Raw genomic sequence first — 24,608 nt, 5'->3', positions numbered from 1 at the left:
GAGTGTTTGAGGCAGGTATTATGAGGAAGAGAGACTTTCTTATTCTAGGACAAAATTATAAATTTGATTAGATGCCCACAGATATTTTCTTTACACTTACAAGTGCAAGATGAGTCATCCATATTTTAGTTTTTTCTTCAAAAGGTTAACTTAGCAATGTTTACAAGTACACTAGCATATACACTACCAAGTTCAGGGTCATTTAAAAAAAATTAAAAAAGGTTTATTGGAATATGTTTTACAAGATATTATAATTTTAGTTTTCCTACTTCAATATTTCATGTTTAATTCAATGCGCTACTTGCCATTTCTTTGTAATTGTTTGTAAAATTTACTAGCACTTTCTGAATGAAAATTGTTTCTACATCACTTTATCAGTGAAGACTGGAGTAATGGCTACTTAATATTCAGCTTTGCAATCACAGAAATAAATGAACTCATCTACTTTAATATGTTTTAATATATATTTGAAATTGTAATAATATTTCACAAAATTACTCTTTTTACTGTATTTTTTTTGAACAAATAAATGCAGCCCTGCTGCGCATAAGAGTCTTAAAAAAAAAATCTTGCCAACCACAGACTTTTGAACGGTAATTCAGAACTCCTCAAAGCTAACACACATAGACTAAAAGCCACAAAATGCTAATTTTAATTTCAAGAAGCCAAATTTTCTACGACAAGCATAAAAATATTGAGGCATTGTCCCAAATAATGTACTTGTAATGGACTTGCGGTCTTTGCTCACAAAGTCTATGAAACCGCAGAGTTTGTCATTTGTCTTGATATGACTCAAAAGGCTTCTAATGAGCGTCTTTGTGGTCGTGATCTTTCTTTCTCTTATGACCTCCTTTGCGACCCGATGATCTATGGGGCATTATGTTACCAAAGTGTGCACAGTGGACACACAACAGACTGATGAACACAAGAGCAGCATTTGACAGAGCTTGACACCAACTTCACTGCAAGTCTATAAAATCCATGAAAATACAATAGGCAGAGCATAGACATTGCTATCAGATAAATAACATTTTCACCAACACGTTCATCAGTTTCATTACACATCCTGTTCTTATTCATGATGTTATAAACACAGACTTCTTTGGAGGATGAGTGCTTGTTCATATGCCAATTCACTGCTGAGGAATTGTGTGGGATGTTTGTTAAAGCTTTTGCTTTCCTCTGGAGCTATATGAAAGGATAATGTGAGGAACAGACTACTGACTTTTTTCCTTTTTCAATCTCAGTTGCATTTGCATATATTCAAATTTGCCAGGTGAAAATGCAATGCACCACGATGGACATCAGTGAAGCCAAACCTTATTGGTTCTTGTGTGGCAAATCTGAAATCTGCATGAATGCAAATGAGATTTGTATGGAAGACAGTTTCTGTCAGGGATAAATAAATAATTAATAAAAAAGGTAATTGTGACAGTTCTTAGTTTATACCAGTCTTTTTTCCCCTCGCAGTTCTGAGTTTACATCTCACAATTCAAACTTTTTTCTTGCATGTAATCTCAGTCCAAGATGTAAACACAGAATTGTGAGATATAAACTTGCAATTTTAGTAAAATAAATAAAATAAAATAATCAAAACTATGAAAACTGTCATAATTACCTTTTCTACTTTTTAATTTGTGACGGAAACAAAAAGTCAGAATTGAGGGATGTAAACTTAGAATTACAAGAAAGTAAGAATTTAAAGTTTATATCTCAAAATTCAGACTTTTTTTCCTTGCAATTTTCTTTTTTTTTTAGCTGTGAGATGTAAAGTCAGAATTCTGAGTTTATATCTTGCAATTCAGATTTTTCTTATTAGAAATGTGATTAAAAAAAGTCTAAATTGCAAGATAAAAAGTCGCAACTGCCTTTGTCACTTTATTTATTTCGTGGCAGGAATGTGGTTCTATATGAGTGCTATTCTGGAGGGCAATTTTCAGTTAATATTGGTTATGATTTTAAAAGAACAATGCTAACATCTTTTTTTTGCCTCATTTCAACACTGCATGAAACTGACAGCATTAAAAATGTAACACCAGAACTCAGACACACTGCACTGGAAAAACACCTTCAAAGTGTTCTCTTATAGTAGAATGACAAATATGACAAAAGCAACTCAAAAATAAAAGATTGAGCTTATCTGAGAGATGCTTCCCAAAAGAGGTGTAACAATCACATAAACATCCTTCTTCAACATCAAATATATGAGTAACCACTCTCACACCACAATATTTATTAAGCAGAAAGTGTGAGATCTTACTCTCTTTAAACACTATTCCTGCAGAAATTGATTTAGAGCAGGTTATTGAAATGCAGCACTGTACTTGCTAAACTGTTCAGCAGGAATTAATGAGATACCCTCAGTGTTTCACTAAGACAGAACACACACTGATGGTTGTGCTGTAATCAAATCAGCTGTGAATGTACATAGCAATGCTTTTCAGATGCGGTTGCAATCTTTCATTCAGTCTGTGACTTGAGTTTTTATTCCCTCTTTATTGGTGTACATTATTTACCGGCAGATGCATTGTTTTACATCAACGAGCAAATGAAAAACTGCTCAGAGAAAATGAATGTAGCGGAAAGAACACAATGAACATAAATGGGGAAAAAATAAATCAATACTGACTGATAGCTTTTATAATTTGTCAGGTTTAGTGAGAGCCATCCAAGTACGAAGGCTGAGGAATAAACTCATATATTATGAATTGTATTTAATATATATTCAGAATTTCTAAGCGGTATTTAAAAAAATAAATAAATAAATTACATAAACACATACTGTACACATGTACATATATACACATTTTATACGTGTGTGTGTGTGTCTATGTGTGTGTGTGTGTGTGTGTCAAAAGCAACTTGTTTTTGTTTAACTTGATTTACTAAAATAACTGTAACTGATACAATTAAAAAAAAAAACCTATAGACATTTTTAAAAATAAAACAAAACAAAAATACTAAAAATGACCAAAACTCACAACAAAATGACTAAAACTTTAATTAAAAATATTAATAATAAAAATATAAAAGTACCTCACTTATACTAAAATAACACAAATATATTTTAGAAAAATATTAAATTATAATAAAATGTATAATATATATATGTATATAAACAAATTGCATCCATTTATTATTTTTCAATATATTATTTTTTTATATCAGTAGGTTAATTTAAAACAAATACATACTGTATACATAAAATAAAAATAAATATTAAAAAAATAAATAAATGTGATTGTTGCTGACAGTATTATATATAAAACAAGAAGTTATCAGCAATAATCAGGTTTCCAGTATACAGGTTGTTTTGGTTGACACCAATACCAAGGTTGTGTGCCCTGGAATCCTTGCTCTTGGTGGAGGAGGGCCTATTGATTTAAATGGTCTGAAGTGCATTGATACAGGACCCCTGGACGAGCGCTGCCTCTCTCTGCTCAGCATGAAAAGCCACTATGGCAAAAATAAGCCCTGAGTCAATATGGCCTGTGTGTATAAATAAACCTGTGCTGAGACATCAGTAGGGGGAGCGGCAGCCCGCTGCATCTGCCTGTGATGATGATGATTATGATGTAGAGCAGAATGATGAAGGCTGACAGCTCAGATGAGCAGTGCACTGGCTGGGTTGCCCTCCGCTACGTAGATGGACAGGAAATGGAATGAGCCAAGCAATGCCCACTCCACTCCTCATACAGAGCAGGAGATTTTAAATAGAGGACAAGAAAGAGGATTAGAGAAAAGCTGCAGTCCCTTGCCCGTTTTACAAAGTGAGGTGAAACAACGGAAATCAGATGCTGGATTTATGCATATTAGGGGTGTAACAGTACACATATCCATACCAAAATTTGGTACAGGTCTTTAAGTTTGGTACGAATGTGTACCACAAACTTCTGTGTGCAAGACAATTTAGAAACTGTTTGTGAGCTATACTGATATATTATGAAAAGAGAAACAGGAGATATAGAAACATTCTTCAAAATATTACCTTTTATGTCCAACACAAGAAAGAAACTCAATTGACAAATGACAATTTTAATTTTGGGGTGAACTATCCCTTTAGGGGTGAAGTTTACCCAGTAAAGATTCCTCATGCTGTTTAAGAACTGGTGGATGATTTGATGAAGTTGTTCTGTCTCAGCTGAATGCTGACAGTGATTCATTACACTGAGCGCGAGTTTGCTTTGTGATGCTGATTGTGAGGTCTGGGAGCGCATGATGACAGGACTACAGGCAGCGCTTCAGAGACAACGGAGAATAAGAGAGTGAGCAGCATAACACACTCAACAACATCAAACTGTCTTTTGATATTTCTGTATTTGCAAGAATGGTTGTTTTAGAGCTATTTTATAGCAGAATACAATCAAAGCTCTTTAATGCAGGGAGTAAAATCTAGTTAAAACATTATTTTTAATGATATGTTGTCCATACCACTGTAAACTAAATAAACACAAGGGATAATAATACTGAATCATTTTTATTTATATGCATCAATATACCAATAAACAGCAATAAACAACATTTTACATTTATTTCTATTGAAAGTCTTGAAGCTCGACACGCACAAAACTAATCCACTGCCATGACTTTAATTCACCACAAAAATTGACAATGCAATTTTTTTATTGAACATTGCTGTTCTAAAAGTCCCTGTTCTCAGATATACCTCACAATACAGAAGAAAAGGTGATTGCAATTTACATTTCACACCGACTTCATATTTAATTGCCAAACAGAAAGTGCATTAAAATAAATGCAATATTACGAATGTTGGATAAGTTTATACTGGAAACAATGCTGAATATAACAAATATTCAATATGTCTCAAAATGCAAAAGTCAAAAGCAGTTATACATAACAGATCTGTTAGAATGCAAAGGACTACACGCTTTCCTGCTCATGAATTACAGCACCCCAAATAATCACAGTGAAATATGAGTTCATTAAAACAATAACAGTAATCATAATCTGTTCACAGAAATTAAAACATTCCTCTGCCATTCTCTTAAGTACACGAAACCCAAATATAAATCTGTTCAGTAAATGTTTTCAGACCAGAATTATCACTTTATTTTTAATATACTTGTTTTCACGCCCAAAAAGGAGAATTTCCATTTAGAGGCATTACTCAAATATTTCTGAATAAAGACATATCCATTGTTAGGCTACAATGAGCGTAAAATGTAATTACTGGATTTCTGGATAACATCTGTAATAAATACCAGAGACCCCTGAGCAAGAGGTGTATCACCTCTATTATGATGCACTTGCTACAGGAAGTGGTTTTCTACACCTTGCAATATCTACAGCAGCTTTTAAGCACTAACCACATACAGTCCATGTCAGAGTCATGTTCAGAGCATGCTGCCACACAACTGTTGAAAAACTTAAGCTTAAAAAAAAAAAAACCTTAACCTCACACCTACAGTATATGTTAATGTTAATATATAAACAACAGTATAGCAAAAATCTTTTGGCAGTTGACACAGTATATTTCACTCAGCCCTCTCTTGTAACATGCAAAAAGATCCACATGCTTCATGAGTGAGAACTTAATCCCATCTGCAGCAAAAACCTTAGCAGGTCATGACACAGCAGGACAGTGTGGTTTCCTGGGCTTACAGGACACGTCCTGCTCCAGCGGTGCTTTAAAGGCAGCTTCACCCCGCTGAACACATCAAGACCGTCGCCGGGCTAAGATCTCACAATCATGAAATCACCAGAGCACTAAACAAGCAGACTAAGAACAACCACGCTTCCATCTAGGAAAGGCAAAAAAGAAGACAAAGAATTACCAGCGTCACGCTTTGAGTTCCCTCAGCTGAGACTTGTTGCCATGGGATCTGTCGAGATTTTTAATAGTGGATTAGGAGATATCTGACGCCCATTAACAGCTGCTGAATTAACTTTGAGGTAAAATGGCACCAGTGGAGTGGTAATTTTTTTAGGAGCCTTTCTTATGTTGAAGAAAGATTGAATTAAGCTCATTTATACAGTATGTCAGGATGAGAGATCTGGATACTGGTGTTAGTGTTTTACTGTGGAGGAGAGAAGTCGTCTTGTGTAGCCAGACTTGATTACCAGAAGGTCAAGAACAAGTAATCGCAGTTCCTTTTGTTTTTACACATCATTTGAAAGTGTGTACATCTGAAATAGTTGATAACACAACCACAGATTTCCATGACAGAAACGCCTCCAAATAATGACTCAGCAGTGTTACATGATTGTCTGCACAGATAACAGACATACAATCAAGAACATATAGTACTTCTCAGGAAATCTAGATTAACTGCTTCCAAGCATCAAAAATGTCATGCCTCTGACCTCGCAAACTTTCAGAAATTGACTGAAGAACTCTTCCTCAGAAGCACTCGTTGTATTATTTTGGATAAAAACAGCTTCATTTTCAGGCAAACTGATGTATCCCTACTCCCCAGAAGTTGCCAATAAACCCTGGTTTCCCAAACTGGGGTTCACAAACTTCCAAAATAAAATTGTTTAAACCATTCACCTGCACGTCATGTGACCATTAATTAACCTCAGAGAACTGTAAGCATTTGAGTTACCATACCATTTCAGTGGGTACTTCAAGCAAATATTTTACATTAATGGGGTTTGGCCTAAAAAAAAAAAAAAGTTTGGGAAAACTTGCAAAAGACAACAGCAAAGTCAGCCAATTTAGGTAAGAGCTTGCCAAATCAAGAACATGCTTGCCACTTTTGTGAGAAATGTCCATCAGAAGGTCAGTAAAAGGACTTTGGGCGGCACATGGACATGACGTGCAAGACAAGAATTCACTTGTAGAAGAAGCAGACAATGTTTCATGAACCAAAAATTTAAACTTGGCTTTCCATTGAGAAATACACTCGAGAAATGGAACGATGTCTCATTTTTTGTTTTGTTTAACAAAGGGAAAACGAGAATTCGGCTCAAATCTTTTATTTTGTTTGTGGTTTACAAATTGGTTTATGGCTTCAATATTTCATTTATGCATGTGGGCGGCGCTGAAACGCCCCTTTCATTTGATTTATCAAACAACCACGTCGTCCAAGTATAGATCTCTGCAGGAAAGTAATGTGAGTTACCAGATCGGGGTGTTTTCGACCATGATACCTGATTGGCTGACGTCACAGTAGTGGCGGGTAGGTTTAGGGGTGGGGTTAGGTAAGGGGAATCATTTTCATTGCATCATTTAGAAACACCCATCAGTTTTAAAACACCCACAATGTCAGAAACACCCACTTTTGCTCTGCAGATAACTCAATCTCAAATCTTCTGTAATGCTTTAATTCATATGCTGATAGTGAGGGTTGTTTATTACTTTTATATGTAATAGCAGTAATTATTATTCTTAAGTAGACACTACTTGTTTTTCTAGGTGCCATTGATAAATTCTACATCACTGCTTAAAAGTGAAATTATTTGGGTGTTACTGTACTTCCGCTGGGCATATCAAGCTATAAAAGTGGGAGTTCATCCTGGTACTAAAGTTCTAAAAGAAAAGAAAATATTTTTAATCTCACCAAAAACACAACCTATACATAATGATGCCTCCCCCAGACCCTAATTTTTACTCATTTTAAATAGTAAAAATAAATAAATAAACATCTGTTCAGAGCATTTTTATTACAAATAAGCACAAGTCAAACTGCGATACCAAACAGGAGTCAGGACCACAGGGAGATTACCAAAGACCACTAAACCTACTCTTTGCTACCTACCATGCTACTATGGATCCTTTCAGAAACACTCAACCACAACGCTTACTGTAAAACACGCTTCTTTAGCCAGCATCCATTATAACACTCGCAGGATGACTTTTTCCTGTTTGACACTGTAAAGCTGCTTTGACACAATCAGTATTGTATAAAGCGCTATACAAATAAAGGTGACTTGTCTTTTGACAACTGGTATAGCGTTCAGTGCGCCGAGATCGCACACACACGGTTTGTTTGTGCATCAATAATAACGGACGTGCGCACACCGAATGTACAAGTCTTGTATATTACTGTAATCGACTTTATCTTGATTACTAGAGGCGACGCCTGGCAAGTCACATAAGCATATAATTATGTGCCCAGCAACATATTTCATCTTCGAATTCTATGTGCAGTGAGTGGTGTGCGACATATTTTATTAAAGTTTAAAAACAGTACTGTACCACTCTTTATACAGAAGACGTGGCTGTTTGACCAATCAAATGAAAGGGGCATTTCAGCGCCGCCCACATGCACGAATTAAATATTGAAGCCATAAACCAATAAATGTACTAAATCTAAAATTAAAATGAAAACTGAAAATATAAAAACAAGCCAATTCCAACTATTAATAAATACTATAATAGTATATATTTATAAAAAATACTAAAATAACACTGATCTAAAAGAGCAGCTTGGACTTTCTGCTAAACATCTCCATTTATGATGCACTGAAGAAAAAAAATATTACAGAACAACATATGGGTGAGAAATTGATGACAGTTTTCATTTTTGGGTGAACTGTTTCCTTTAAAATCAGCTTTGTACAAATACACACCAAAAAATGCTTTAAAATAATAAAGTAAAAAAGCCATGATCAGCGGAGACTTCTCCAGTAGGATGAACATGCTAATGGCTCACTGACAACATAGCGCAAATATAGAAACCTGTCTGAATACCAGTGGCATTTTGAATGACATCTCCTTGACAGGCCGCTTTGGGACCTTTGTGCAGTTCAAAGGGGAGAACTGTGATAATGCTTAATCAATTTGAGCAGACATGTTTGAAGGCGATCCTCCTTTTGTGTGCGTGTTGGAAAGAGACGGCGCATGGCCTAAGGGCCTGCCTGCTTTTGTCCCAGCCGAGCAGAGCAGCGAGGCTCTCCTTTGTCCTACATACACACATGCAAGCTCAGTGTAAATGGTGTGCTAGTCTGTGTGACATTCAGTCAGGTGAGCAAAACTCAAGCCTGGAGATAAAAACATTTGCTTATTTGACAGGAGGATTTGCTTTTTTAAAGCCAAAGTAACAGTCCTGACATCATATTCAAATTCATTTGAAAGACTAAAAAAAAAAAAAAAGCATTGAAATCCATTTGAACAGAAAGGTTCACCCACAAAAATGGAAACTGTCATCATTTACTCACCCTCGCATTGTTCCAAAACCTGCTTCTTCCATGAAACAAACTATTTTCACAATCTGTGAGACTAAAATAAGTAATAAAGCAACGAACAGCCTCAATAAACTAAGTTGTTGTGATTCCACATCAAGATTTCTGATAAGGATTTGGCTAAATATTTGCTGCCTTTACATAAGGAAGACTTGGCAGACTTACTACAGCTATCTGAAATAGCTCTTACTAAACCTGAGACAGTTTTATGCCACAAGACAGAATTAGAAACACACACACACACACGTTAAAAATGTCAGGATTTGTTTCTGCAGCATAAGCAGGGGAAACCCGAAAACCACAGGAAGATGAAAGGCGCCTAATTTGAGAAATGAGGCGATAGTTGATTTCTGGCACATTAAATTTACCCTACAAGTTACAGTAATAACTCATACAATTTGTTTCTTGTCTTATTGCTCATTAATGTTACTCTGAACATTTATTAACAGCTTCTTAAGCTACTCATACATTTAAAGTACGTACAGTCAAGCTAATCTTTTGAAAAAGTGGTTAAACTACAAACCCTTAAAAAAAAAAAAGAAGCGAACAAAATTGAAGCTGAATAGCAGCACTTTGTAATAATATTTTTTTTTAAAAAGACCCACACCACAGGGACTAAAATGAATCAGATTTCTCAATGGTATATGAGGGGGAAAAGGAAAATATTAGAGTGCAATTAATTATTTTCTTAACTCGCTATGCTGTACAGCTGCACGTAGCAATGTGACAAAAGACATACACTAACATTTAAAAGTTTGAGGACTTTTTTAAAAGAAATTAATACTTTTATTCAGCAAGAGGGAATTAAATTGATCAAAAGTGACATTAAAACATTAACAATGAAACAAAAGATTTCCATTTCAAATGGTAAAACAATATTTCATTTTTTCCGTTTTTCTGTATGAACCAAAAATTTAAACTTGGCTTTCCATTGAGAAACACACTCGAGAAATGGAAAGATGTCTCATTTTTTCTTTTGTTTAACAAACAGAAAACGAGAATTCGGCTCAATCTTTTCTTTTGTTTGTGGTTTACAAATTGGTTTATGGCTTCAATATTTCATTTATGCATGTGGGCGGCGCTGAAACGCCCCTTTCATTTGATTTATCAAACAACCACGTCTTCCAAGTATAGGTCTCTCTGCAGGAAAGTAATGGGAGTTCAGATAAATAGTGTTTTTAAAGCTTTCTATTTATTAAAGAATCATAGATCCTATATATAACCAATCAGCATATTAGAAAGATTTCAGAAGAATCATGTGACATTGAAGACTGGAGTAATAGATGCTGAAAATGCAGCTTTTACATCACAGGAATGAATTACATTTCAAATATATTAAAATAGAAAAGTGTTATTTTACATAGTAATAATATTTCACAATATTTCGTAATGTATTTTTAATCAAATAAATTTAGTCTTTGGTGAGCATCAAAAACCTAGCCTCAAAAACCTTACTGACCCTAAAACTTCTGAACAGCACAAATTAAAACAGCAAATCTAGACTATTTACCACACTAGTTACTCCCAAAACGGCTCATTACTCATCCGCTTTCATCCAAAACACAAGCCATTAAGGAAAATGAACAGTGCAGCTCTCAAGAATGAAGAAATCACTGAGCTTTATTGAGCGTTTTAAGTCTACACTCAAGATAATTGTGAAATCAGCTGAATAGGAGCTAATTTCATGTCACCACGGTGCAAATAACCCAGCAGCAGCCAGCGGCAAGCATCATAATACACAGCCCCAGAGAGCCCAAGCGTCATGGGGGCTATAGTGCAGCGGTAATGGCCTAACAAGGTTACGTCTCCATGGGAGACACAGCAAATGGGGGGTTGGTTTGAGAGCAAACAACTCAGAGGGACCCTCTTGGATACCCACATATATGATTAAAGCAGTGTGATCAAGTATCTGTGGTGTTATAACTTATAAACCACTTTAACGAGCCTGAACGAAACGCATATTCAGCTCTCAAACAAGTCCACAAAACCCTCATGCTCAGAAACAACACTTCTTTACACATCCTGACAAATCTGTGAAACACAGCATGTGTGAACTCAACCCTATTAACAGACGAGTAGGGTAGCACAGTGGATGTAATAGTGCTGGAGAACAAGGCTACTGTGGGTGTATGTGTGTGTGTGTGTGTGTGTGTGTGTGTGTTTGAAAGAAAAAGGCTCTGGTTATCACAGTCACTGTGTGAGGTGCTATGGGGTGGTTATCTAAAGACCAGGCCAAACGGTCGAGCCACAACATGACTCTCCTGTCTTATCAGCCATGGATGATGGAGCGATGACTCTCAGTGGTGTGGGGGTTGGGGAGGATCATGCACCATTAATAGGCAGGGCAGACACAAGAATCCAAGCAACATGTCTGGTGTATGCACATTGCACACATACATGCTTTAGACCTCTAATGCTAGAATGTGGCTACATTTGCATTTCCAAAGAGAGAAGAAAAAAAAAGACAGGTTTGGCCAGTGCAAAACTACATCTTTTAAAAACAGCTACTGTAGTTGATGGTTTGCATGAGAGAATACTAAAGCAAAAGGTTTTAAGGAAACCTTGCACAATAAGCCTGGTTTAAGATTCAGCTGACGCAGATCTGAGGTGTTTCTTATGGGTCATTTAGAAGACATGTTCATGCATTGAAATTTTTTATTTTTTTTTTTTAAACCTGATAATTTTGTTTTTCATGAACATTTACAGTATTCTCACAATTAACAATGCACATTAAAATACATTTAAACAATATCATTGGAATCATATTCAGAGTGTGTTTTTCCCAGCCGTTCAACAATAAAAACTATTGACAACCAATCAGAATCTTTAAAGAGCTCAAGCATTTAAAACATCAGATGACAAAACTGCATTTGTCAGTTAGAATAATCAGAAAATTATCGTCTAATAATGTGGACACTAATATAGCTATTGTGATATAGTTATCATTCATGGTGTAAACAGGCCTTACCAACAGAATGATGCGCACAAAAAAGGCACTATAACATAACATAAATCTTGTAAAAAGTCAACAAAAGGTTACTTATATATGTACCCTGGTAAAGCAAGCTAGCATTACAGAATTAGCAATCAACAACAAGCTTGTGGCATAAAACACAGGTTGATATAATGCACATCAAAATACACCTTGATCAAGCAGTTTGAGGTTCATCTATTATATTGCTAATGTCGATATGTTCAGCAAATGATAAGAAGGGGCTCCAGAATCTGGCTTTATTATGTTATCTTTGCCACTGCAATGCACGAGGACATTTCTCCACACCACTGAATTATAGGTTTAAAAAAAAAAAAAGAGAGAGACTATTTTAATTCTACACTTTGGCAATGTTTGTGAAGAGCAGCTCAAAATTGCTTGTGATGTTTCTCATTTGTAAGACACTTTGCATAAGAGCATCTGCTAAATGAATGAATGCAAATACAAAAAAAAAAAAAAAAACCCCCCTTGAGAAGTGAGGCAAAGGCCAACTGAATGCGACTGGCTTTAGAAGGGATAGATTTATAAAGATGCAAATTTTCCAAGAATTTCATCCAGCACACTATCAGCATGTTAATTAAATCTAAAAATAAATTTATTTAAAAAAAAAAAAAAGTAGCTCCAGCAGTAAAATATAATTGGATTAGGTTACTAAAATGGTTAATAAACAATATTCTTATTAAAGGGTTAGTTCACCCAAAAATGAAAATTAGGCTGCGTTTTACTCACCCCCGAGGCATCCTAGGTGTAAATGACTTCTTTCAGATGAATCAAGTCAGAGTTATACTAGAAATTGTCTTTGATCTTTTAAGCTCTGTCATTGCAGTCAGCGGGTGTTGCATTCCTTTAGTCCAAAAGTGTCCTTACTTTAGCAAAGGAAAACCAGTCTCCTCTTTGCTTATATCGAAATCCTCTGACATTCTTCTTTACAAATCCTCGTTTTGTACTACTAATAAGTGACCGTTGTTTTGTTTTGATCTCTTGAGTGGCAGCCTTACTAACCAATAGAGTGAGCGCACCTCCGTTCTCTCTAGCCAACTGCATAAACGCCCACCATTTAAAAAAAAAAAAAAAAAAAAAAAAAAAAAACCTCACAGCGCGGGAGAGAGAGAGAGTGTGTGATTATGGCGTCTACAGGGTCAGATCAATAGTTGGTAAATTAATAGGCTACTAAAGAAAAACGTATGTAATGTGAGATTACTTTGGCTTCGAAATGACAGACACCAAACAAAAAAAGGTAACGTTAATTTGCAAGAGCTGCGTCACAACACATATCAAGAGCTCCCTTATCGGTTCTGCTTTCAGTACTGGAGAATAAAAGATACGTTCTTAGATGTTTTTATTAGTACATATACGTTCTCTTGCACATTTTATGTCCCCAACAGATTGTAATTTGAAAGAAGTTTATAATGCATGTTCACTATTCCCTATTCATTAGACTGCACACACAGCCTGTGTCTCTGAACGCTTCTCATACTCGCTCCTCTCTGCCGCGTCTCACGAAGGAGCCGTTACACTTGCCGCACACACGCAGTCTGTCTCGAAATGCTCGGTTATACCACTGATCTATATATGATCTATATTATAGATCAGTGGGTTATACTCCGCACTGCAAGTCTCTACGAGCGCATCTGGCAATAAGGACAAGGTTGATGCACGCACGCAACCTGTGGCAACTCTCGCCTGGCTCCGCATTTAAAACAAGTGTAAATTCAGTCTATCTGCTTTGCTAATTTCACTTGGATGAAATGAAACATTTAGCACACTTGTTCTTAAAATCCCAAATGCTTAAAAATGAATAAATCAGCTTATGTAATACTTTAATAAATGACTGAAGTAATACAGTTCTTTATTTGCACAAAATAAACTAATCTTTTCTGTGAAATTTAGTAATTAAGTACATTCTGAAAAAGTAGTAATACAATTATAATATTCACTGCTAAAACAACAACAACAAAAACAATAGAATCCCTCCTAAAATACAATAGAAAATGTAATGGATTTAAGGGTTATATATACTGGGAATTATATTGGCTTTAATGTAAACTATAGTGGGGTCTACTGGTATTTGATGGATTCTATTGGTGGGATGTAATCCGGCAGATGGGAAACAATAGAATAACAGTAATTCCTATTGGAATAATGCCCAAAACACACTACAAAAAGGAATTTTGTAATTGTTTTAATGGAAACCATTAGAATTTCTGTGATGGTTTCTATTGTTTTTTTTTTCAGCAGGGTAATGATACCCATACTGTGCTGCACACTATTGACAATATTAAGCTGCTGAAATTAAAATCAAATCGCAATATCTGTCAAAAAAAATATATATATATAAATAAATAAAAATCGCAGTTAGATATTTTCCCCAAATCGCACAGCCCTAGTTTCCACATTTTTTGATGGATACATATCTATTTCCAGTCATTTGTGATTACTGGGTCAAGATTTTATACAATCCATCAATAAGAGAGAAAAAAAAAATATTTAATTTATTTACTTTACTATTTAATACATTTACTGTGTACAGCAAATACAATTACTCATCTAATCTGTTTAATGATTTTGCCTCAATTTTAGGAAATCAGATGACTAGTGCAAGATTTTGTTCTTAACCTTGGTTAAATATTCTGTTCCCACTTTAACTTCAAGGCAATTAAGTACATTACCAAGAACCATGGCCTTCAAGCACTCTGATAAGTGATTATCACAGTGAGGGCAGAACATTTGTTTAAAAAAAAAGGGGGGGGGGTAATCAAAGAGCAGTCAAAGCACTAATACTGATCTGCAGAAATAAACAGGCCCGCTTCCTCAGGCAGTCTTAAGGAGACGGAGCACAAGATATGGCTGACTATGGATAGATGCAGCTCAGACTATTTCACCTCTTTGTGAGTGCTGACAGTAATGGCTGCAGTTCCAGCCAAAGGAAATAACTGCCCTACCATCACCTTTATCAAGCACAAATGACACTGATTACACAACACTGCAACAAACAAGTTACATTTACATTTACATTTAATCATTTAGCAGACGCTTTTATCCAAAGCGACTTGCAGATGAGAACAGTAGAAACAATCAGATCAACGAGAGAACAACAACGGTATACAAGTGCTATGACAAGTCTCAGTTAGTCTAATACAGAACACGTAGCCAGGGTTTTTTTTTTTTTTTTTTTTGAATATGATAGACAAGAAAAAGAAAAGGTAAGTACTAGTATTAGTTGGTTAAGTGCAGGCAAAAAAGATGAGTCTTTAGATGTTTTTTAAAAATGAGTCAAGACTCAGCTGTTCGAATTGAGATCGGGAGGTCATTCCACCAGCTGGGCGCAGTCCAGGAAAAAGCCCGTGAGAGTGATTTTGAACCTCTTTGGGATGGCACCACAAGACGTCGTTCACTTGCAGAGCGCAAACTTCTGGAGGGCGCATAAGACTGAACTAGTGAGTTTAGGTATGTTGGCGCCGTGCCAGTGGTCGTCTTGTAGGCAAGCATCAGTACCTTGAATTTAATGCGAGCAGCTACTGGTAGCCAGTGTAACCTGATGAGGAGAGGAGTCACATGAGCTGTTTTTGGCTCATTGAAGACAACCCTCGCTGCTGCATTCTGGATCAGTTGTAGAGGCTTGATAGTACATGCAGGAAGGCCCGCCAGAAAAGCATTACAATAGTCCAGTCTGGAGAGAACAAGAGCTTGGACAAGAAGTTGGGTGGCTTGCTCTGACAGGAAGGGTCTAATCTTCCTAATGTTGTATAAGGCAAATCTGCAGGACCGGGTCGTTGTAGCAATATGGTCTGTGAAGCTTAACTGATGATCCATCACAACTCCTAGGTTTCTGGCTGTCCTGGAAGGAGTTATGGTTGACGAACCCAGCTGTATAGAGAAGTTGTGATGAAACGATGGGTTAGCTGGACACCACCAGCAGTTCAGTCTTAGTAAGGTTGAGCTGAAGGTGATGGTCATTCATCCAGCTAGAAATGTCACTCAGACAGGCTGAAATGCGAGCAACTACCGTCGGGTCATCTGGTTGGAATGAGAAGTAGAGTTGAGTGTCATCAGCATAGCAGTGATAGGAAAAGCCATGCTTCTGAATGACAGATCCTAATGACGTCATGTAGATGGAGAAGAGAAGCGGTCCAAGTACTGAGCCTTGAGGAACCCCAGTAGTAAGTTGTTGTGACTTAGAAAACTCACCCGTCCAAGACACCATGAAGGATCTATCAGAAAGGTAGGAGTTAAGCCACTGGAGAGCGGTTCCAGAGATGCCCATCTTTCTGAGGGTGGACAGGAGAATTTGGTGATTAACAGTGTCAAAAGCAGCAGACAAGTCCAGCAAAATGAGAACTGAGGATTTTGAAGCTGCTCTTGCCAGTCGCAGGGCTTCAGTAACCGAGAGCAGGGCAGTCTCAGTTGAGTGGCCACTTTTGAAGCCAGATTGGTTGCTGTCCAGGAGGTTGTTCTGTACAAGAAACATAGAGAGCTGGTTGAACACAGCTCGTTCGAGTGTCTTTGCAATGAATGGAAGAAGGGATACCGGTCTGTAGTTTTCTAGAAGTGCTGGATTTAGAGATGGTTTCTTCAGCAGTGGGCTTACCCGAGCCTGCTTAAAATGCTGAGGGAAATGTTCCAGAGTGAAGAGAGGAGTTGATAATGTGAGTAAGTGAAGGTATGACTGAAGAAGAAATCGCTTGAAGGAGGTGAGTGGGGATCGGATCCAGTGGGCAAGTAGTAGGATGACTGGACAGGATAAGTTTGGAACAAAAATATGTAGAATGTTGAACAAAATATGTAGAATTTTGTTAGGTAAAGAAAAAATGTTAGCCTGAATGCACTGTAAGTCGCTTTGGATAAAAGCGTCTGCTAAATGAATATATGATTGGAAAGCTATATGTTGTTAGAGCTGTGGCCTATCCACATTCCTAAAAGAAATCAGATTTTTTTCTGTTTTTTCTGCAGTTTTCTTTTTTGGGGGGTGGGGGGAGGGGTGAGGGGCATAATAAATTAGCCAAAATATGTAAAATAATAAACACACATCGGACAAAAAAATAATAATAATAAAAATAAAAATAAAAGAATTAGGCCAAAAATAAAATTAAATAAAATAAAATGTACAAAAACATATTGAGGTGTGATTCAATGGCCATCTGACTGTGTGGCTTTAGCAGGAATTCATTTTAAAAGATTATATTTTTCCAAAATCAATTAATGAAATGTTTGTCTGTCTGTTTTAATGTCTTATTAGCGATTTGGCTATTAGTTTACATTATACAATAGCCTGAATAGCTAAGATGAGATGAAAAGGGAAAAATCTGTATTTATTTAAAAATAGATTACAAAGAGACTTTTCGTTATTAAAATAACGCATTCATTCACAATAAGACCAGAAACGTGCATTAAAAAAATGTATTGGATCAATTTTTGTTGACTTCAATACAGCACCTCCTCTGTTCTGTTTAGTGTGAAAGACAGGTGTCTTGTGAAGGCTGCGAGGCTGTCCGCAGGACATTCTCTGACACTACACCAATAAAAAAAAGGCCCTACAGTGAATCTGACAGCTGGACCAGAGCCAGGGTATGATAAACGCTGTCACTGTCACAAGCCTGTAATAAATGTGAGCTTCACCAAGGGAAAGAGAAGAAAGCGAGATACAAGGAGAGAAAGAAAGTGGGTTAAGGAAAGCCCCCTGAGAAAACGAGGAAGGGCTACCTTTCAATTTAGACAAAGGGATGCTGAGCATTGAATACATTTTCAGGATTTTTTAGTGTGCCAACTGCCTACGGAGAGCCTGACCCGTGTGTAATAGTCCTGAGAGCACCATCAGCACAAACTACACGAGAACCCAGGCCATGGTTTCTGTGATTCATGAGTATGCATCAGATCTCAATTACACAATCTTGCCAAGAGTCCTCTTTAAATATTTACTCAGAGCGTCTCAGCACACAGGCCCTGAACTTGCATCGCACACCGCTTCCCTTCATTGTCCTCGCACTTATTTATTCCACCATAATGAAGGGGAGTTGCTGCAGCAGTCTGCTATAATAACCACAATGAAGATGCTATGTTGTGCCGTACAGGCTGCAAGGTTCCTGAACCCTACATCTGTAATGAGTCCCTTCATTTGTCTAAACGTCGTAACTGTAGGACTCATTTAGTTCAAACAGCAATTCTTTGGTGTAGCGCACAGACAGACATAAAAATAAAATTGCTACAGTCTAGTTTTTCAGTCCATAAATTCGATATTATTGTTCCAATATTTGCAGAGCAGAACAAAAAGACATTGTGGGAAATCTACAGCAGTGGCCGGAATAAAAAAATCAATAAAGAAAACGAGCAAAACAGCCCTTCCAGGTCAAAAGATGAATCTAAACAGACAGCTTGGTTCTTATTGCAAGTGTTAAAAAAAAAAAAACCTCATAGATATGATACGGCCAAAATCAGAGTAGAAGTCATTTTGCATCACAGTAATGAAGACATTAAGTTAACTTTTTTAATATATTCAAAATAAATGGTTTATATATAAAATAAATGAATATTATTTAATAATGTGCATTTTTTTTTCCAGTGAATCAAATATCTTACAAATGAAAAGTTAGGAGTCTGTATGACTTCTTAATGTTTTTGACATTAGTCTTTAAAGTCTTTTATGCTCACAAAGACTGAATTTATTTAATTAAAAAATATGGTAAAAATAGTTATATTGTGAAATATTACAATTGAAAATAACAGTCATTAGATCATTCAGATTCTTCTTTGCTGCTTAATATTTTTGAGGAAAACATGAGGATTCTTTGATGAAAAGGATGTTCTGTTCTTGGGAACTTTCTATTCTTTCTTTTATAACAATGTAATAGTCTTTACTGTCACTTTTGATTAATTTAATGAATAAAAGTATTAATTTCTTGCTTTAAAAAAAAACAAAAAAAACAGGACTAACTCAAACATTATTTAGTCTGAAAATATTCTTCTGTTTTACCACACGACTGAACTAACACCAGTGTTCCTGTCAGTATAGCTGCTACACACACTGATGAGACGTGTTCGGCTCAATCAATAAAGAGATTCCATTAATACAGCAGAGTAAATGATAAATATTAAACCAAACAAACAGTAAACTCTTTATTAAATAACTAGAACAAAAAGAAACCCAGAAATCCCGGAGTGGATTGTCTACAGCGGGTGTTTCAAACTGTTGCATCAGCAGCGTGTAAAACACCTTCATCCACGGCTGCGACATGTTCAACAAGTCGAACACTATGGCACTGTAGCCGCAGGTCACGTAAACTCAACATCTAGACTGAGAGACAGAAAAAAAAAAATGCCACAACTGAGGCATGAAAGCTCAATTCTCAAGTGAGAGAGCTTTGATAATGAGGAGAAATTTGGCAACTCTTTACTCTGAGGAATTCTATAATCAAGAAAAAAAAAAAAAAACACTTTTAACGCTTTTATCGCTTGTAGCGCTTCTGAGATCTGAACAGCACAAACACACACTATGCTGGTCGAAACACAATATTTACTGTATATGCGATACTATTTTGTTGGTAATATAGAAATCAACAAACACTGATTATTTTATTGCTTTAAACCTCAGCAGCAAAAATGCAATGATTTAGTTCTCTTAAAAGGTGTCAAATGGAATATATGCCTTGATTATTTTTAAATCACATTTATTCTGCAGCAAAATTTAATTAAATTAAAAAATAAATAAAATAAGCTTTCAAGCAGGATAAGAGATGTGATTAATATTTTAAAATGGCTGAAAAAATATATATTCATAGCTATATCGCAAATGTGTAACATGCATGCACGCACACACACACACACACACACACACACACCAGGCAGGGATAAACACAGCTGAACAGACATACTGTAACACACCAAGCAAGCTCATGTCAAAGCCTCTTACTTCCTTAAACATACTCTGGTTATTAAGAGCCTTAGGGGAATTATTTACAACCCTTACATGTTATATTTTGTTATATAAATGTGACAATTCAAACCATAAACCACAACTGAAGTTAAACAGCAGAGAATATAAACAAATGCAATATTATCTGTAAGTAGCTTCGCTGAGACTATAGCGCAAGATCATTTTTTCTTTCTTTTTGCAGTGCTTCCTCTTTCTGCCTGTTCAGCATGGATGAAAGGCTTCAACTAGTTCCCATCATTCATGTTTAGAGGCCATTTGAGTTTTACTGTTTATTTTTATGAAGACATGCAAATTCATGCTGGGAAGCAATCGGCGTCTCGCTCCATGGCATGAATTTTAATAGATTGCTTAAAAACTCAGAGCACTCTCCACATCGCTGTTAAAAATCTTCTTAGGAAGAATCTAGCTGTAAATCACAGCGACGGGGAGAGTGGCTGACTGGCTGGACAGAGATTTGCAGAAAAATGCAGAAAGTCAGGCAGCACCTGATCACAGAAACATTTGAATGTGTCTCTAAGTGAATCACCATAACCATTTTCCCCTTTAGTCATGCTGGAACACATCATTTCAGACACGTTAGCGTAACTGTGCCCGCCTAAACAGTTATTACAACAGCAGCGTGAAACCAGTGACAAAAGCACAGTTTACGCTATCAATCTCTGACGGAAAGCTGACAGAAACACCAGAGCGCTGCCTGATTAAAAGAATATCTCACCCAAAACATTTGTCTCGAGACCCCTGCATACTGTGCAAATGAGTCATGCTCAATCTAGCAGGCACCTCATATGATTCTGAATTTGGGAATCACAATCCAGTTCCAAAACGGTTCTTGATCTACATTTTTTTTCTCATTAATGAATGAGTTTCCCATTGTTGAATATCACATTTATGTGCATTTGTGCTTTTTAAAATACTTAAAAATAATAAATAAAAATATGTTAAGAAATGTTAAATAATTACAACTTCAAACTTACAAATAATATAACCAATTATAAGCAAAAAACAAAACAGTGATGGCTTTTTTTTTTTTTACGCAGCATTATTACTGTTTGATTATTACTGATGACAGATGGCAGGCTTTAAAGGATGCATTCACACTAATGCATGGATCCCTTTTAATATATCAGATGTTTTGTCCGGTCCTTAAAGCATTCTGCCTTCGTAGAGCATTTAGAAAAGAAAAAACTGAAATACTGGCGAGTATAAGAAAAAGCACATTTCTCACAGTACATATCTTATGTAATTCTGAAGTTTCCAAAATTGATTAGAATCTTTGAGGACAGCGTTGTGATCTCCCACCTCCAATAATAAGTGAATGGGTGCCGTCAGATTGAGACTCCACACCGCTGATAAAAAAAAAAAACCTCCTTTCCATCTATCTTGTGAAGCACAATTCCATCAAGTTTTTTTTTTTTTTACTTCAAACCGTTGTTTCCTGCAAAAATACAAGTCCTCTATATACGTAATTTCATTTTTATAAGCTGTTTGGACTGATAAAGTGATGGCACCCATTCACTTCAGAGGTTCCATTGGTAAGCAAGTGATGGAAAGCTAAATTACTCTTACTATTACTATTGATTAAGCTGATTGTTGCTGAAATTATGCTGTTCCAATAATGATCTACATCTTGGATGGCCTGAGGGTGAGAACATTTTCACAAAAATTGGGTGAACTATTCCTTTAATCTTTTTTGAAAGCATCTGATCACTATAAATGTCACTATATGGCAAGAGCTGCTTAGAAAATACTTTTAAAAAAAAAAGCCTACTTTTTTTCTCCCCAGGAAAAAGAACAGTATGCTGGTTTGGAATGACATGAATTTTCATTTCATTCAAGTAATGAAGCCCAGACCTACTGTAAGAAATCAACTGAGAGCCATATGGAAGCCCAGAGTGATATGTGATATGTTCCCACAGATACTATGTGATGTGGCACATTACCAACAAATCAGTATAATATGTCAGCCTCCAGGTAAACTGCGCTCGAGGGAAATCCTGTCTGAGAAAAGTGCCAGTGAGGGAGCTAATGATGAACGTTAAGGGATAAACATCTCAGTGTGCTGAACTGTGTGGCTGCACAGATCAGACCATGAAAAGCCACCAAATCCCTGCATTGTCAATTACCATTATCAGCATCTCTGGCTTGTGGCTCCAAGCTGCTGAACTGATCTCACGGCTGGCAGAGCGCACACTGTGTTGCGCCCTCTCAATAAAGCATGGCATTTTTCATTTCTGAACATTTGCTCTTAGGAACAGTTCACCCAAAAATTGAAAATTCTCCAGTTGTTTGAAACCCTTATGACTGACTTACTTTCGTGGAACACAAAAGGGGAGAAATTCTAAATCTGGCAGCTATTTTTTATTTCAATCACAATAAATAGTGACTTAAGTTTTCAGGCTTCAAAAAGGATAAAAAAAAAAAAAAAATCACCATAAAAGAATCATAAAAGTGGTAAATAAGGCTCATTATTTCACTACATTTCAGTTCTTCTGAAGCAATACAATAGTTTGTGTACCCCCCCAAAAAATGTTATTGGATTATTGGAGTATGTTTTACAAGAAAATACTATTTTAGTCTTTACACTTCTAAATTTTACATTTTAATTCAATGTGTTAGTTGTTATTTTTGTAATTAGTTGTGAAATTTACTTGCAATTTCTGAGTGAAAACTATTTCTACACCAAATTTTTTTTTCAGTCTGTAACGAGCACACCAAAATTTCAGCTGTTATATTTCATACTTGTTAAGCTTTAATGGTTATTAAAATCTATGCAAAGAATAATAATACAATAAATCACAGAATGAAACTCAAATTTCAGTAAATGTATTAAAAACATATGTAAAAAATCTCATGCATCAATGCATTGCTTTTACGCTTGATGTCACACCGCCTAAACTGAACAGCAGCACACTGTCATCCGGGTCAAGTGCGAAAATATGTCAAAAAAAAATATCATACCATGGTACATTTATGGATCTGCTGTGCTTTATCAGCCCTAGTGTGTAGAGTCAGTAGTGCATGACCTGTCAACCGAGCTGAGACCAGTTGCTGGAGGAGTTTCTGACATGACGTTGGATCAAATTAACTTGCTGTGTTCAATGCCTGCTTTTGGACATTGGACTTGCACTCAGCTTTATCTGATGTTGGGTAACTGAGACACTCAAGCATTCTTCTTGACTGTTAAATTAACAAAAACAACAAGGCTGAATGCATTTGTTGCACAGCAGGTATAAGATTTTTTTAGGGTTCAGATTCCACTGAAACTCTACATTTAAAGCCTCTCTGTCCGTTAAATGTAACTCTCATCAACCAATGTGGGTTTTTTTCAATGGCAAAAACTACAGCAGCTAAAATATACAATACTGTTCAAAAATTAGGGGTCAGTACTTTATTTATTTTGAAAGACATCTCTTATGCTTGGAGAATAATTAATAAAAAGTCAAAATTATTATAATTTAATCTTTCTTTTCATATTGCATTTCTGTCTTAATAAATGTAAAAAATTTAATTTATTCCTGTGATCGCAAAGCTGAATTTTCAGCAGCCAATATTCCAGTCATTACTCATATGGTCCTTCAGATAATTATTTTAATATACCAATTTGGCACTCATTATCGAGGTTGAAAACATCTGTACTGTTTATTATTTTTGTAAAAACTAGTCTTTTCTCCAGACTCTTTGATGAACAGAATATTTAAAAGGCTGTTACAATAATATTTTGTAATGCTACAAACAATTTCTGTAATACATCCTTTCTGAATAAAAGTATTAATTTCTAACTTGACCTCAAAATGAACAGCAGAGTGTTTTCTGCAAAATGCTCAGTTGACAACCAATACTGATAAACTCAAAATGACCAGTCTTTCACTAAAATATGATCCCAATAAATGCACACTATCAAACCACCTCAGATAGAGCAATACATGACATAATGCCTATAAAATTTGATTTGAAAGGCATAAATCAATAAGCATAAATCTTTTCCAGTATTACAGAAAGTCAAAACATATCCAACAGAGACTGTTAAGAATATTACAATACCAACCAGAGGAGACTCTTCCAATAAAAATCCACCTAATGAAAGGACTGTAAAAATCACCAAGAAACAATCAGAAAACGGCCGTCCTTCAAAGCATAAAAAAAAAGAGAGCTACAGAGGGAACTTTAAAAGCTGCCTCGTCTTGTTCTGGCATCTCTAGGTCAGCTCATTTAAACAGATGGGGGTTCAGCAGTAAGTTCAGCATGAGGATGTGAAATCAGAGCCATATGTTTCAGAGCAGCATCTGCCATATTATTAAAACATAACAACTGCAAGACCACAGGAACATCAGCAACAATAATGCCCAGAGGAAGAAAAAAAAAAAAGCACTATCCTTCCTAGCTCTTTGAAGCCGAGGAGCAAAATGCCACATCCGTCCTGAGTGAATCCATCAGTTTAAAACGAGTCTAAAAACTCCAACAGTTGGTGCTAAAAGTCGACTCTTTCCCACAGCGAACCTTTTTCAAAGCAACCCATAAAGGAATAATATACGACAGCACGCT

General features: G+C 36.1%; 1 protein-coding gene across 1 annotated transcript in view; it reads right to left on the bottom strand.

Moving 5' to 3' along the window:
* LOC109063926 (ubiquitin-conjugating enzyme E2 E3-like) overlaps positions 1–24,608 on the bottom strand; it is a 36,425-nt gene that overhangs the window by 8,496 nt on the left and 3,321 nt on the right. The gene's annotated exons all lie outside the window — the stretch shown is intronic.

The sequence above is a fragment of the Cyprinus carpio genome, chromosome A9 (genome assembly GCF_018340385.1).
Source record: "Cyprinus carpio isolate SPL01 chromosome A9, ASM1834038v1, whole genome shotgun sequence".
In the NCBI taxonomy this organism is placed as follows: domain Eukaryota; kingdom Metazoa; phylum Chordata; class Actinopteri; order Cypriniformes; family Cyprinidae; genus Cyprinus; species Cyprinus carpio.
Note: the sequence above shows the minus strand (reverse complement) of the source record. Positions and strands in the feature narration are given on the sequence as shown.